Source organism: Eulemur rufifrons, chromosome 4, assembly GCF_041146395.1.
Source record: "Eulemur rufifrons isolate Redbay chromosome 4, OSU_ERuf_1, whole genome shotgun sequence".
In the NCBI taxonomy this organism is placed as follows: Eukaryota; Metazoa; Chordata; class Mammalia; order Primates; family Lemuridae; genus Eulemur; species Eulemur rufifrons.
Genome location: NC_090986.1, coordinates 72,962,127 through 72,974,600, shown reverse-complemented (window position 1 = coordinate 72,974,600; position 12,474 = coordinate 72,962,127).

Sequence of the window (12,474 nt, the reverse complement as noted above, 5' to 3'; positions counted from 1 at the left end):
GATTTATGATTTTACCTGCAATTGCTGTCTCCCTAAAATGAACTGCCTTGGGACCACCTGCTCAAGACTTCTTGTGTATGGCTGCTTGGGCTAGTGGTCACATATATTTGGATATTTGGCTCAGAATAAATTTCTTTACATCATTTTACAGAGTTTGGGTTTTTTTTTTTTTTTTTCCATTAGCAAGATCAAAAGTCTTCTTATATTTGATAAATGAAATCAATAGGCCCATAATTTGGGGGGGAAAGTGTGTTTTAAAATTTATCTTTCAGGCATCAGTTGCAGCTGGTTTTTTTCCTAAGAAAATGACATTCAAGGCTAGCTAAGCCAGACTTAGTTTCTCCCTCACCCCTGAACTATACTGTTTGTGATTAAATTCAAACTTTGTATATGCCACAAGCTCGGAAACTGTATCTACAACCAAAGTAAAATATTTACATCTTGATTACTCACAGGCTTAAATCATACCTATTATGGTACCACACACTGTTCTTTGATAACAATCTTCACTAAATTCCAGAGATGCCAATGCTGTGTCTGAACAGAGAGTTTGAAAAGTTGAGAGGTCTTCAGGGGAATGTTGAGGGAGGAGAGTGAAGGCCAGGTAGGCAGGTGTGGCCGGGCCAGGGCCAGCTACACTTTGTCTGTGCTCATAAGGCCCTTTCCAGCGAGGCTTCAGCCCAAGCAGAACTGAGATTTTATTTTAGCTGATTTGTGCTTGTACAGTTTTTCTTAGCTGTATTCTTGTTTCATTGTGTCAATAACAATAAGCAAGATTTTGTTTTTTTAAAATACTGTTATTATCTATGTTAATTCTCACAGTTTCTCACTGTTTAAAAAAAGATTTCTAACTCTAAATGTTAAAATTTTTCCCATTGTTGAAACCTCTCTCATTATAATAATTCCATGTCAGTGGAAAAGATCCCAAACCATATAATTTGTTTGCCTTATTTGCCTTTGGTCTTCACTTTCTGGTACTGACTAGGTGCAGACCCTTTGGGATGTATGGTTGTTTTCTAGGATAGAAACACTTGTAGGTGGTTCTCTCTGCACTGTCAGGGAAGTAGTACAGTAAATAATGATTTGATTTGTACTGTTAGTTTCCTTTTTTTAAAATTTTTTATTTCAGCATATTATGGGGGTACAAATGTTTAGGTTACATATATTATCTTTGCCCGGCCAGAGTCAGAGCCTCAAGCATGTCCATCCCCCAGACAGTGTGCACTGCACCCCTTAAGTGTGAATATATCCATCCCCTCCTCTCCCCTCCCACTAGACCGACACCCGATCAATGTTACTACTGTTAGTTTCTTGATGGTGTTACTTCCTTGGTAGGGTTGCCAAATACAGCATACAAAAATATATAACATCCAAATAAAGTTGAATTTCAGATAAACAACAAATAACATCTTATAAGTATGTCCCATGGGATATTTGGGACATACTTATACTAAAAAGTTATTTGTTGTTTATCTGAAATTCACATTTAATTGGGTGTCTTATATTTTATCCAGCAACCCTATTCCTTGGATTTCTTTCTAGGACCACTACTCAAAGAGTAGGATCTCATAGTTAGTGTCATTAACAAATGTCATTTATGATCCTGATAGGGTCTGAAGCTGGTGATGTGGAGTGACCTAAATTGGAGGCCAAACTCTGATGTTGGGGATATAAGACATGAGATAATGAGGGTTTTTCATTCAACTTGTTCTCCTTTGGAAGCAGATGTTGATAAAATTTACCTTTCCTGGTGATTAATCTGAAATGCAGGGATTATAGGCCGGGCGTGGTGGCTCACGCCTGTAATCCTAGCACTCTGGGAGGCCGAGGTGGGTGGATCGCTCGAGGTCAGGAGTTCGAGACCAGCCTGAGCAAGAGCGAGACCCCGTCTCTACTAAAAATAGAAAGAAATTATATGGCCAACTAAAAATATATAGAGAAAAAATTAGCCGGGCATGGTGGTGCATGTCTGTAGTCCCAGCCACTCGGGAGGCTGAGGCAGTAGGATCGCTTAAGCCCAGGAGTTTGAGGTTGCTGTGAGCTAGGCTGACGCCACGGCACTCACTCTAGCCCGGGCAACAGAGTGAGACTCTGTCTCAAAAAAAAAAAAAAAAAAAAAGATGAAATGCAGGGTTTGTGAGGCCAGTCAAGGGAAGAAGGTAAGAAGGTAAGGTAAGAAGGTAAGGTAAGGTACGCTCTGACACACACTAAGTTTTGTCAGTCTTGAAAATTGTAGGGGCTCTACTGGGGAGTGTACCTATGTATGCATATATGTGTGTGTGCATGTATGTATGCATGTGTATATACCTATATGTAGGGGAGGACAAAGGAGGAGAGGATTATGAGAATAGGGATGTGATCTCCCAGCAAGAAAACAAATCTGATTATGTCATAACATACATATAGGCTCACAAAGATCTCATCAGTAATTTATTTCTCATCCAACCCTAAAACTATCTACCAGAGTTTCCCAATCAATTTAGAGTCGTCATATTTTTGTTCATTTGATCATATGTACACATTTCATGTCATGTATAAAAATGAAGTAAAAATTTGCTTTGTTTTGAAAATGTTATAATTGAAAGATGACCTGAAATGAAAGCATTGATACCCTTTTCTTAAACAGCCTTGACCAGAGAAGCTTGGAGGCCCAAGTGAAGTGTGTGGCTGATCAAGGGCTCAAGATACCTCTGATTTGCTCTGTGATCCCTGGCAAATCATGTACCTTTGCTTTCCCTTCATATTTTTGCCATTTTCAAAGCCATTTTCATAAGCCAATCTGGCTCTACTGAGAAAAACCTCCCCCACTTTACCAGACTCTGCCCCTAGGCTCTTAGCTGCTTTCAGAGCTACCAACAAAGCAAAACCGCTATAATTCCTCTATGGTTGCCCCAAAAGAAGAGATCACAAAGGGTTAAAAAGAATTTTTTAAACTAACATCTATTAATATGAAAACCGCCACTCTCCATTACTCAAATGTGTCAGGAGACATAAAATTTTCTCAAGGAGGAACTATAAGAAGCTCATGAATATCCTCTCCAATAATGGTCTCAATAGCAGTAAACAATAATACAAGTTAAAATGAGACACTGTTTTCTCTCCAAGTTAGCAAAGTTTTGAGAACATATCAAATTCAGTGTTCGTGAGAGTGAGATGAGGTATTTTTTCCTATTCACTGCTGAGAGTAGTTTGAATTGATGCAAACCTTGTAGAAAATAATTTTCTAATATCAAATGATACTGCTTTCAAAGTGCCTTTATCCAATATTTTAATTAATGAAGAGTAACACAAATTATATTTAGTTTGGAATCACTTATATCAAAATAGTAGAAAAGGAACTACAAAGATATATACAAAATGTTAAAAGAGGTTATCTATAGGGGAGTCTGATGACAAAAAAAGTGATTTTGCTTTTGTTTCACCCTTTTCTGTATTGCCCAAGTGTTGTATAGCAGTCAGAGCTCATACCAGAGCTTGAGGGAGGAAGGCAGAAATGCTCTCTCAGATCAGATTTGGACCTGTCCAGGGTTTAAAGCTTCTCCAATCGGAAAACAAGAGGCTCTGAATTCCCTTGGATGAGGAGTTCAGCTTCTGTGTTATTTGTCTAACCTAGTGCTGAGGCACTGTTCCTCTGACAACCTGAGTGATGACAAATTTCGACCTCACCACTCTGAAGAGAACCTGGCAACTTCCAACAGCAACGCAAGTGTCTGAATGCTCCTCCGTGGGAAGGGAGGAATGGAAATTGGGTTGCAGGAACAGCAGTGGGTATTAGTTTCTGTTTTGTCTTAGTTCCTTCAGAGATAAAACACAGGAATTTCTTTTGATCCAAGCAGTCACAAATCCTTTCCGGTTGACTTTCAGGCCCTGAGGGGAAAAACTTAAGGATGCGGAAGAGGTACTAATTTCTCAGCTTCACATTTCCATTCCACTGCCTTTCCACCACGTAGAACTGCCCATGGAGGCTCTTTTCATTCCCTATTTCTTTTTTGTGGGCCATGATCACATACAACTCAACTCAACATTAAATAGGGATTTAGTAGCAGACACATTCAATTTTTTTTTTACAATTGTTGAGTTTTTTTGGTGTCACAGTGAGAAGGATAAATCAACAGCAGGGGTTTCACATCGACAGTACATTCCATGGAAGGTTTTTCTCTCTGAAAAAATATGGAACTGAGTTGTCTTTGGATTTGGTGAAAATTCCTTGTAACGTATTCATAGCTTGTTGCATGGGGTGGAATTTAGCAATGTTCTTTCTCACCTTGAAGAAATCTGAAAGACCTTGATTTTGCTCCTGGCTCCATCTCTTGTTCTTGTTGCAATTTGGGACAAGTCACTTGCCTGCTTTGAACTACAGTTACCAAACTTAAAAAAATATTGACTCTTACTCACCTTGCTCATCCTGACTAAAAGAATAAAATGAGACTGTGTGAAACCTTTTATAAGCGATGTTGTGAGTGTCACAACGATGGGAGTGAAGGAGGGACAAAGGAGGTAGAGTCCTTGTCATGGGGGGCAGCATTTCAAGGACAGGGATGTATCAATGATGCATCCAACAATAGAACCTAGATTTCTCAAAAGTAAAGTCTTGCTTCTTATTTAAGGTAGTTTTTCAATAATGTTTTACCTAATTCTCCCTTGTTGGGTAGGGTTTGGAATTGGAGAATATTTGAAACCCTTGACATTTTATGCAATTTATGTAAATTTTCAAAGGAGCAGCTCTGTGGAATTTTTCATATTTTCAAGGTGCATATGATCCAAAAAAAATCCAAATAAACCCTTGATCTATTGCTACAAAGCACACAGGAGGCTATCAAGTTGAGAATAGAAAATAAGAAAAAAACACAGTACGCAGATACTTAATCTTTTTCTGGTCAAGTATTAATGGTCACTTTTGTAACTCTAAGTAAGAAATAAGGCCATTTAAATTATCTCTTTTGACCAGCAGCTAAATGAAAGCAATATTTTATTCCACCAGCTCCCTTCTCCTGCCAGTTCCTTTGTACTGATTAATTTTGATGGAAAGACAATGGAGTAATTATTACCTAGGATATTTTTTTGTCTTATAGAAGAAAGTGCATCTTTATTTCAGCTTTTCTATTTTTCTTCCAATAATGAGGTTAACCATTATTGTTTAACTAACTGAAAGCTTTCTGGCTCTCAGACACAGCCATTGAGGAAGGACTGATCTGAAATGTGAGAAGAGGGAATCATTAAGCTAAAAATAAAATGGATTCCAAGCTCTCACTCTCTCCAGGGGTCTCCCGGGTGTCATAACTTTTGGTTAATGAGCATCTCAAGGGGGGATGTCATAAGTCAATGTCACTTGGCTGGTTTCAGTGCCAGCTATTGGGCTACATGTGTCAGTAGACTCTGCATTAGACCGCAGGGACCTGGAATGAACCAAGGCATAAAATAACCTCTCACTGGCCCCTGAAGAAAGAGAAGCTGCTGCGGAAGTGAAACTAGGCCATGTGGGTAGGACTATGCATTCCTCAACCTCAGGTCTTCTGATAGCATCTCCGGGAATGGCATGACATGGCTTCCTAATCGCTAAATGGAAGAAAACTTTTAGATCACCTCCATGGATCTTAGGAGAAATGGATAATGTTTCTCTGAATTCACTTAGCACTGCTGTTTTAATGTTACTAATATGTGGATCAGAGCTTACTATATAGAATCACAGCATTTATAGCCTGGAAGTGACCTCAGACATCATTCTAGTAGGATTTTCTTCACTGAGCTGGGAAGGAGACTCGGTGGTAATATTAACACAGCATTGTTGTGAAGAGTAGGGGCTCTGCCAGATTGCGTGGGTTTGAATGCTAGTTCCGTCACTTCTCTTTTCTTTACCTCAGTGTTCTCATATGCAAAACAAGGATAATTAAAATATCCACCTCATAGTGTGTTATAGAGATTAGAAAGGATTTATAAAATGAATATATTTAAGGTGATTAGCGTGTCTGACAAACTAAGTGCTGTATAATGTTTGTTTATATTGTCAAAGAATTTCACAAGTGTTATGTAATATTAATTATATGGTTTTAAAATGTATTATTAGCTATATATATCTGAAAAGTGATAAATCATATATATAGGAAACATTATCTATTCAGTCTCCACAGTGTTTGGTGAACATTCTTCAATCATTTGTGGTTGATAGAAGTAAATTCTCTCTGCCACAGCGTTCGTCCCACAGTTTGGGACCTAAAATTCATCCATACGTTCATTCATCCATTTGGCATCTATGGAGAACCTACTGTGTGTCAGACACTGCTCTAGGTATTGGAGATTCAGCAGTGAACAAAAGAGTCAAAAAATCTCGTTCCCCCCCACCTTGAATTCTGCCCATGCACATTAACTGCCATGATAAGAAGAGTATTTTCATACATGGTCCTGGCCCTGAAGAGCCCTGACTGTCCAACCATACTTTGTTACAACATCTAATCATTATTCTTTACACTTCTACAGATTCAAAGGTTATTCCTGCACTGGTAGGCCCACTGCTACTCTCTTCTCCATATTTACCCACAAATGCCTCAGTAACCTTTAAACAAAAAGAACTTCTGGAGTGGGAAGTCTTGGAGTCATTATCTGGACTGGCTGATCATCTGGGCTGCAGGATCCGAAGTAGTCTGTGACATATGTAGTCACCAGCAAGGAAAGTCGCATGGGGATGGTACTATAGAAAAGGCTATCGCTAGCCCAGGGCTTGGCATATAGCATATCGTTATACTCCTCCCCTGTGTTTCTAATAATGTCACCAAAGATCACATTGAACTTCAGTGGGGCATGTTGTAAATCCCTCATGGTATCACTGGACACAAAATTAAGAAATATGGGCTGAGCTAATGCAACTAGGCAGATTAATAACTTGTTGAATGAATGTACTTACTTAGAGGATATCACCAAAGATCGAATTGCCTTTTTTGTCTATGCCATGTGGAATTAACTGTCAACTAAAATCTTAAAGTCTTATTTCACAAGTACAAATTCTTCCAATAAGTACTTGTGCACTGATGCTTGCAAACCAAAGTAAATAATCTTATATTTATTACTGTTACATAGGTCTAGTTAGATTCACCTCATTATTCCAACCTGTTAAGATCTGTTTGGATTTTGAGGCTGTCTACACATAAGTATATTATTCCCATTGGCGTTATATTCAGAAATTTATTAAACATTCTTTCATCCAAGACACTAATAGAAATGTTTATTAGGACAGGACTGAGAACAGAGTTTTGTTTTAAGTTACTAGACTTCCCCTCCCCCAAGTTGTTAATAGGCAATCTCTCTAAGTATGTTCATTCAACCAGTTATTAATCTGCCTAATTGCATTAGCTAGGCCCATATTTCTTAATCTTGTCTCCAATGATACCATGAAAGATTTACAAAATGCCCCACTGAAGTTCAAGTGTATTTTGTCTATTGCATTTCCTTGAACTATTGTTTCCCACCAATTTGTCCACATTCAATTTGGCTAAAAGCAATTTGACAAAAAGCAATTTGATCAAGAAGATAATTTTGTCAAAACAATGATCTAGATAAAAGGGAGCAATGCCAACTGGTGTTTTTTCAAAGTTTGTCATTTTTGTGTACTACTGGATAGAATCGCCACTAATTTTGCATTTTCTATATTTTTTTCCATACTCTGCTTTTCTCAGTAGTTTGATTTATATGTATATATATTTCCAGCCAGTTACTCCTATTGGGCAATGCTTATAATGTGGGATAATTGAAACAATCAAAATGTTCAGCAGTTAATTAGAAGAATGGAAATGTCCAGCAAGTGATGGGTTGCTTTAAATATTATGCTAATTTCCAAATACCATATGGTAGGTAAAAGATTGTATGTAGTCATAGGAAAAACAAATGGAAAACTATCATGCACTACTATGCAATCATTGGTTAGCCCTACTTGAATGAGATTATGTTTACAATTTTTTTCTGGTTTGTATTTATTGTTTTCCCATTAAAAGCATATGTTATTTTAAAAGCTTAAAATCGCACTCTGGGAGGCTGAGGCGGGTGGATCGCTCAAGGTCAGGAGTTCGAGACCAGCCTGAGCAAGAGCGAGACCCCCGTCTCTACTAAAAATAGAAAGAAATTATATGGACAACTAAAAATATATATATATATAGAAAAATTAGCCGGGCATGGTGGCGCATGCCTGTAGTCCCAGCTACTCGGGAGGCTGAGGCAGGAGGATCGCTTGAGCCCAGGAGTTTGAGGTTGCTGTGAGCTAGGCTGACGCCACGGCACTCACTCTAGCCTGGGCAACAAAGTGAGACTCTGTCTAAAAAAAAAGAAAAAAGAAAAAAAAAAAAAAAAAAGCTTAAAATCATACATAAATCATAATTGTCAATTGTTCAACCACTCTATTAGTTTCAAATAATTAGCTCCTATTGTTGGATTCTCCTAGGCAATTCCTCTGTTATTCAAACTTTTCACAATAAGAGAGAGTAATCATTTGAAGATATAATGATAAAAATAAAAGTTCTGAAAACTATCACATAATGTTTAAAGATACTTGTAGAATTGTAAAGCTGTCCCATGTTTTATCACTCATACTCTAACATCTAATGATAAGAGATATTTATTTTCAACCAATTTATTATATTGACCAATTGCTTTGGCAAAATTATTTTTGGCTAAATAACATGCTATCCATCTACCAGGCTAGTAACACATTAAAGAAAAAACAATGTGAACATACTGACAATTTCCTTTTTAGTGAATCTATTCTGGATCTTAGGGATCCACTGGCATCTCTTTCGAATGTTTTGCAAACCATTCCTTTAATAATACATTTTAGAAGCTTGCCAATTTGAGAAAATTTAACAATATTTACATGTTCCTTTCGAAGCTGTCCTAAGGCACCAATGGGGGGGGGGGGGTGGAAATAAATGCTGAAAAGCTGAGCTGTGATGCTATCCATGAATTTTATTCCAAGGATTTCACACTGACTGATTCTCAAGGAATTGGGTCTACTCCATCTCTGCCACCTCTGCAGAATCAATTCAAGAATATTACATATTTAATATTCTCCCTGTGAGTTTCCCAATGTTATTTTCCCTTGACTCATCTTACTGCTATTACTGTGATTTTAAAAATCAGTGTGATTCCGTGGGCCATGAGTGTTGCTTGGCTCTGCTCACGGTCTACATTTATGGCCATTTGAGAGCAAAGGTGTATAAGAGTCACAAAAAGCTCCTGTAAATTGCCAAGAAACCCTTTATAAGCCTTCTCCATGTTGCCTACAGGCATTTAGGTAGTAGGTTATGCTTTACATGGTTTTGCCTAATATACCACATTAGATAAGACAGAGTATCTAAATTATGTTCCATCTTGTCTACAAAAGGATCCAGTGAGAATTATTAACTTTTAATACCATAGTCCTCACATTCCTAGGGTTTGTTTGAAATAAAATGATCTAATTGCCTCTCTTAGTGTTTATTCACATAAAATTGCATGCCCATGTAACCTGAGGAAAGACTCTAGAGTGAAGGATTCTTCAAATGGACCATGAAATCAAAGTAGTTAATTTCAGCTATTCCTTCAGCCTTTCATTCCTTTATTAAAAAATGAAAACTGAAAATAACAAAAAAAAGGAGACTATTAGCTTTAGAGACAAATGACATATTTTTAAAATGTGAGTTCTGTAACAATGGTGATTCTATCAGGGTTTGGTTGGCACAGAGAGAAAATTCTCATACCTAGCCGTTTACAATTCCAGTGCCTCTGTCTACCTTTTCAGAACTGTCCCCCAAGCATTCCTACGCTGAGATATCAGAGTCTGAGCACAGCCAACAGGAAAAGACCCCAGCCTGTCAAAGATGAAAAACACAAGAACCTGAGTGACTTTCAATAACAGAAGATGTCATCCTTGATAAAAGAAATAGAGAAATCTCGAAATTTTTTTCTGGACCCTGATTAGGCAGGTTTTTTTTTTTTTTTTTCCTGAACTGACATGGGCAATATATTTTGCTTTTGTTTCCCTTTTCTTTCTTTTCACTTTATTAGAGCAAGAAAAGAAATTACTGAGAACAGCTCTGATGTCGTGTCTGGTTAACGAAACTAACACATTGCTTAAATATTTATTCTCACGTACAGAGTATTTGGATTGCAGATGTGTAGATATGTTGTCAAGTCAAAAATAATTCTTTCACTAAGGCAAGGGCACATTGGAATGCTAATCCAAGCCCACTTCTGTCCTGCAGAGCCTACATCCTGAGCGTCCTGTCCCAGCTGCACAAAGTAAACAGCCCCAGCTTCCTTTCCTGAGGACCTTCACCTTTCTGCTAGGGCCATTTTAAAAATGTGTGCTGAGACTAGCAAGAAGCAGAGCTACAAGAGAAGGAGAAAAATCCTCACATAGCCGCTGTCAGTTCCAGAGACATTCTTTATGGTGTGCCTGTTGGGAAAATTTTCTTCCCTCTAGGCCAAAGGTAGCTCAAGCATTCTAATCCTTAGAGTGAATGAATCCCTCACCTAAACAGTGTGCAGCTAATCAGTAATGTGGCTCAGAGTGAAACCTCATGAAAATCCCTAGGGTCAGATGAGGCCACTTAGTCCTGGAAGGGAATATCCCTGGGGCAGAGGAGAGAAATTCTAGACTAAGGTCCCGCTATTGCTGCACCTTCAGACATTAGGTAGAATGTCCTCTAGGGTTCACCTTCTCAGTGTGTAGATAGGAGGGAACCTGAGTCACAGAAACATGCACTGGGGACTTACATATAAATATAAACCCCTCTCAAGAGTGAGAAAGACAATACTGAACAAGAATATGATTTGCTTTGTGTGAGGAAGAGACGGATGCAGATTGGTGCTTTCTGTGAAATGGGCACAAAAGGGGGTTTGGAGATCTGAGGGGAAGTTTGGGATAACCATAATCCACTTAATCCCTGTATATCTGACAAAGTTGGAAAGTAGGAACATGTGGGCAAAGATTTAAGAAAATAGAAGCAGTTTGATTCTAGTCTATGTCTTCTCTTTTAATGTCTTCAGAGCACAAAAAGAAGATTCAACATCTTATTTTCCAGTGTGACAGATAGATCAGTTCCATAGCTAAAAGCATCAAAGTATTCCACCTTTGGAGTCAGGTCAAACTTGAACAAAAACATTAAAAGGTCCTATAAATTTCTACAGAAAGATTGCATTTTGTTAACAACATTAGACAAATAATTGCCCCATATACTGTTGAACTTGGTCTATATCATTATATGTCTGACAGATCCCTGGCTCTTAGTGTATGCTATAAAAACTTCCAACTTCCTAATTTAATTTGCCAAAATCACAAGAAACTGGCCTGCACACACCAACAACTGATTCCAACAGATTTTCCACATCTTGCAGAGCAGCGCCAACATAATTGTAGCAGCAGGGTTTCACTAATCCCCTCCCATGCCTAAGCAAGCACCAAGCGACATTTAAGATAAAGACTCACAGCTCTGGATTGACATTTGGTCATAATTCCACTGGGGTTTTCTCTCTGTGAGATTGGTCCTGCACCCAGACCTTCTTTTAAGTGACAAAAATAATTTGATTCCATTTTAAACCATACTGATTCCACTGAGTGCAGAAAGAAAACCCAGCCCACCCGGGACACTTCCACATATGTGTAAAAGTACAATACATCTACATAACTATTTCATTATGAAAGACATTGTATTTTTTAAACAGTGGTGCTTTTTTCCCTTTTAATTCAGAGCTGTGTGTGCACATTTGACAGTGAGCTGTTGTTCTTAAAGGCGGGAGTTTAGGCAACATGTTAAAGTTTCACATTAAACAACAAAGAGTTTCAAGGAACGTCCTCAAATTACACTCACAGTTTCAAAGTTCAAGAATGGTGGCTGAGCACTCCTTACCTTACAGTTTCAGGTCCAAAGAGGTCTTTAAGTTTAAAGCAGTACATCAAGTGTGCAGGATTTATTTTCTTGCATGAAAGTCTAATCTGTCATACCACCCAGCTCCCTGGGAGGAGCCAGCCTCCTCTTCCCAAACACCAATGAGGGAACCAGGAGAGAACGTGGGAAGTGGCTTCCCTGAAAGCCTGTCACAGTCTGCACATGCTCTTTGTGACAGAGGTGCCAAATTAACCTGAGTGTGAGGCTCATTGTGAGGTCCTGGGCACTTCTTGGGGAAGAAAAAGGTTATAAAAAGCTCTAACCAATCTGAAGTTTTCATGCTTTTGTTGAGATATGCCTCTTGCTCATTAAAAATCAAGAGAGAATATTTTCTGTTAATTAGCTTTCTGAGGTGCAAGACAAACTATTAACAATCTACCAATAGGCTGAGATAAGAGGAAGGCTTATCTTTTGGAATTCTACTGTTGCTGGATAGTGTGAAGGAGTGATCTACAGTTACAGCTCCGCCTTACCACTTAGAAAAGTTTCTCCTCCATAAGATCTGACAGAACGTTTTATTGGAATGAAGTTCATGATTGTAAGTGTACAATAATGTTTGGTAACT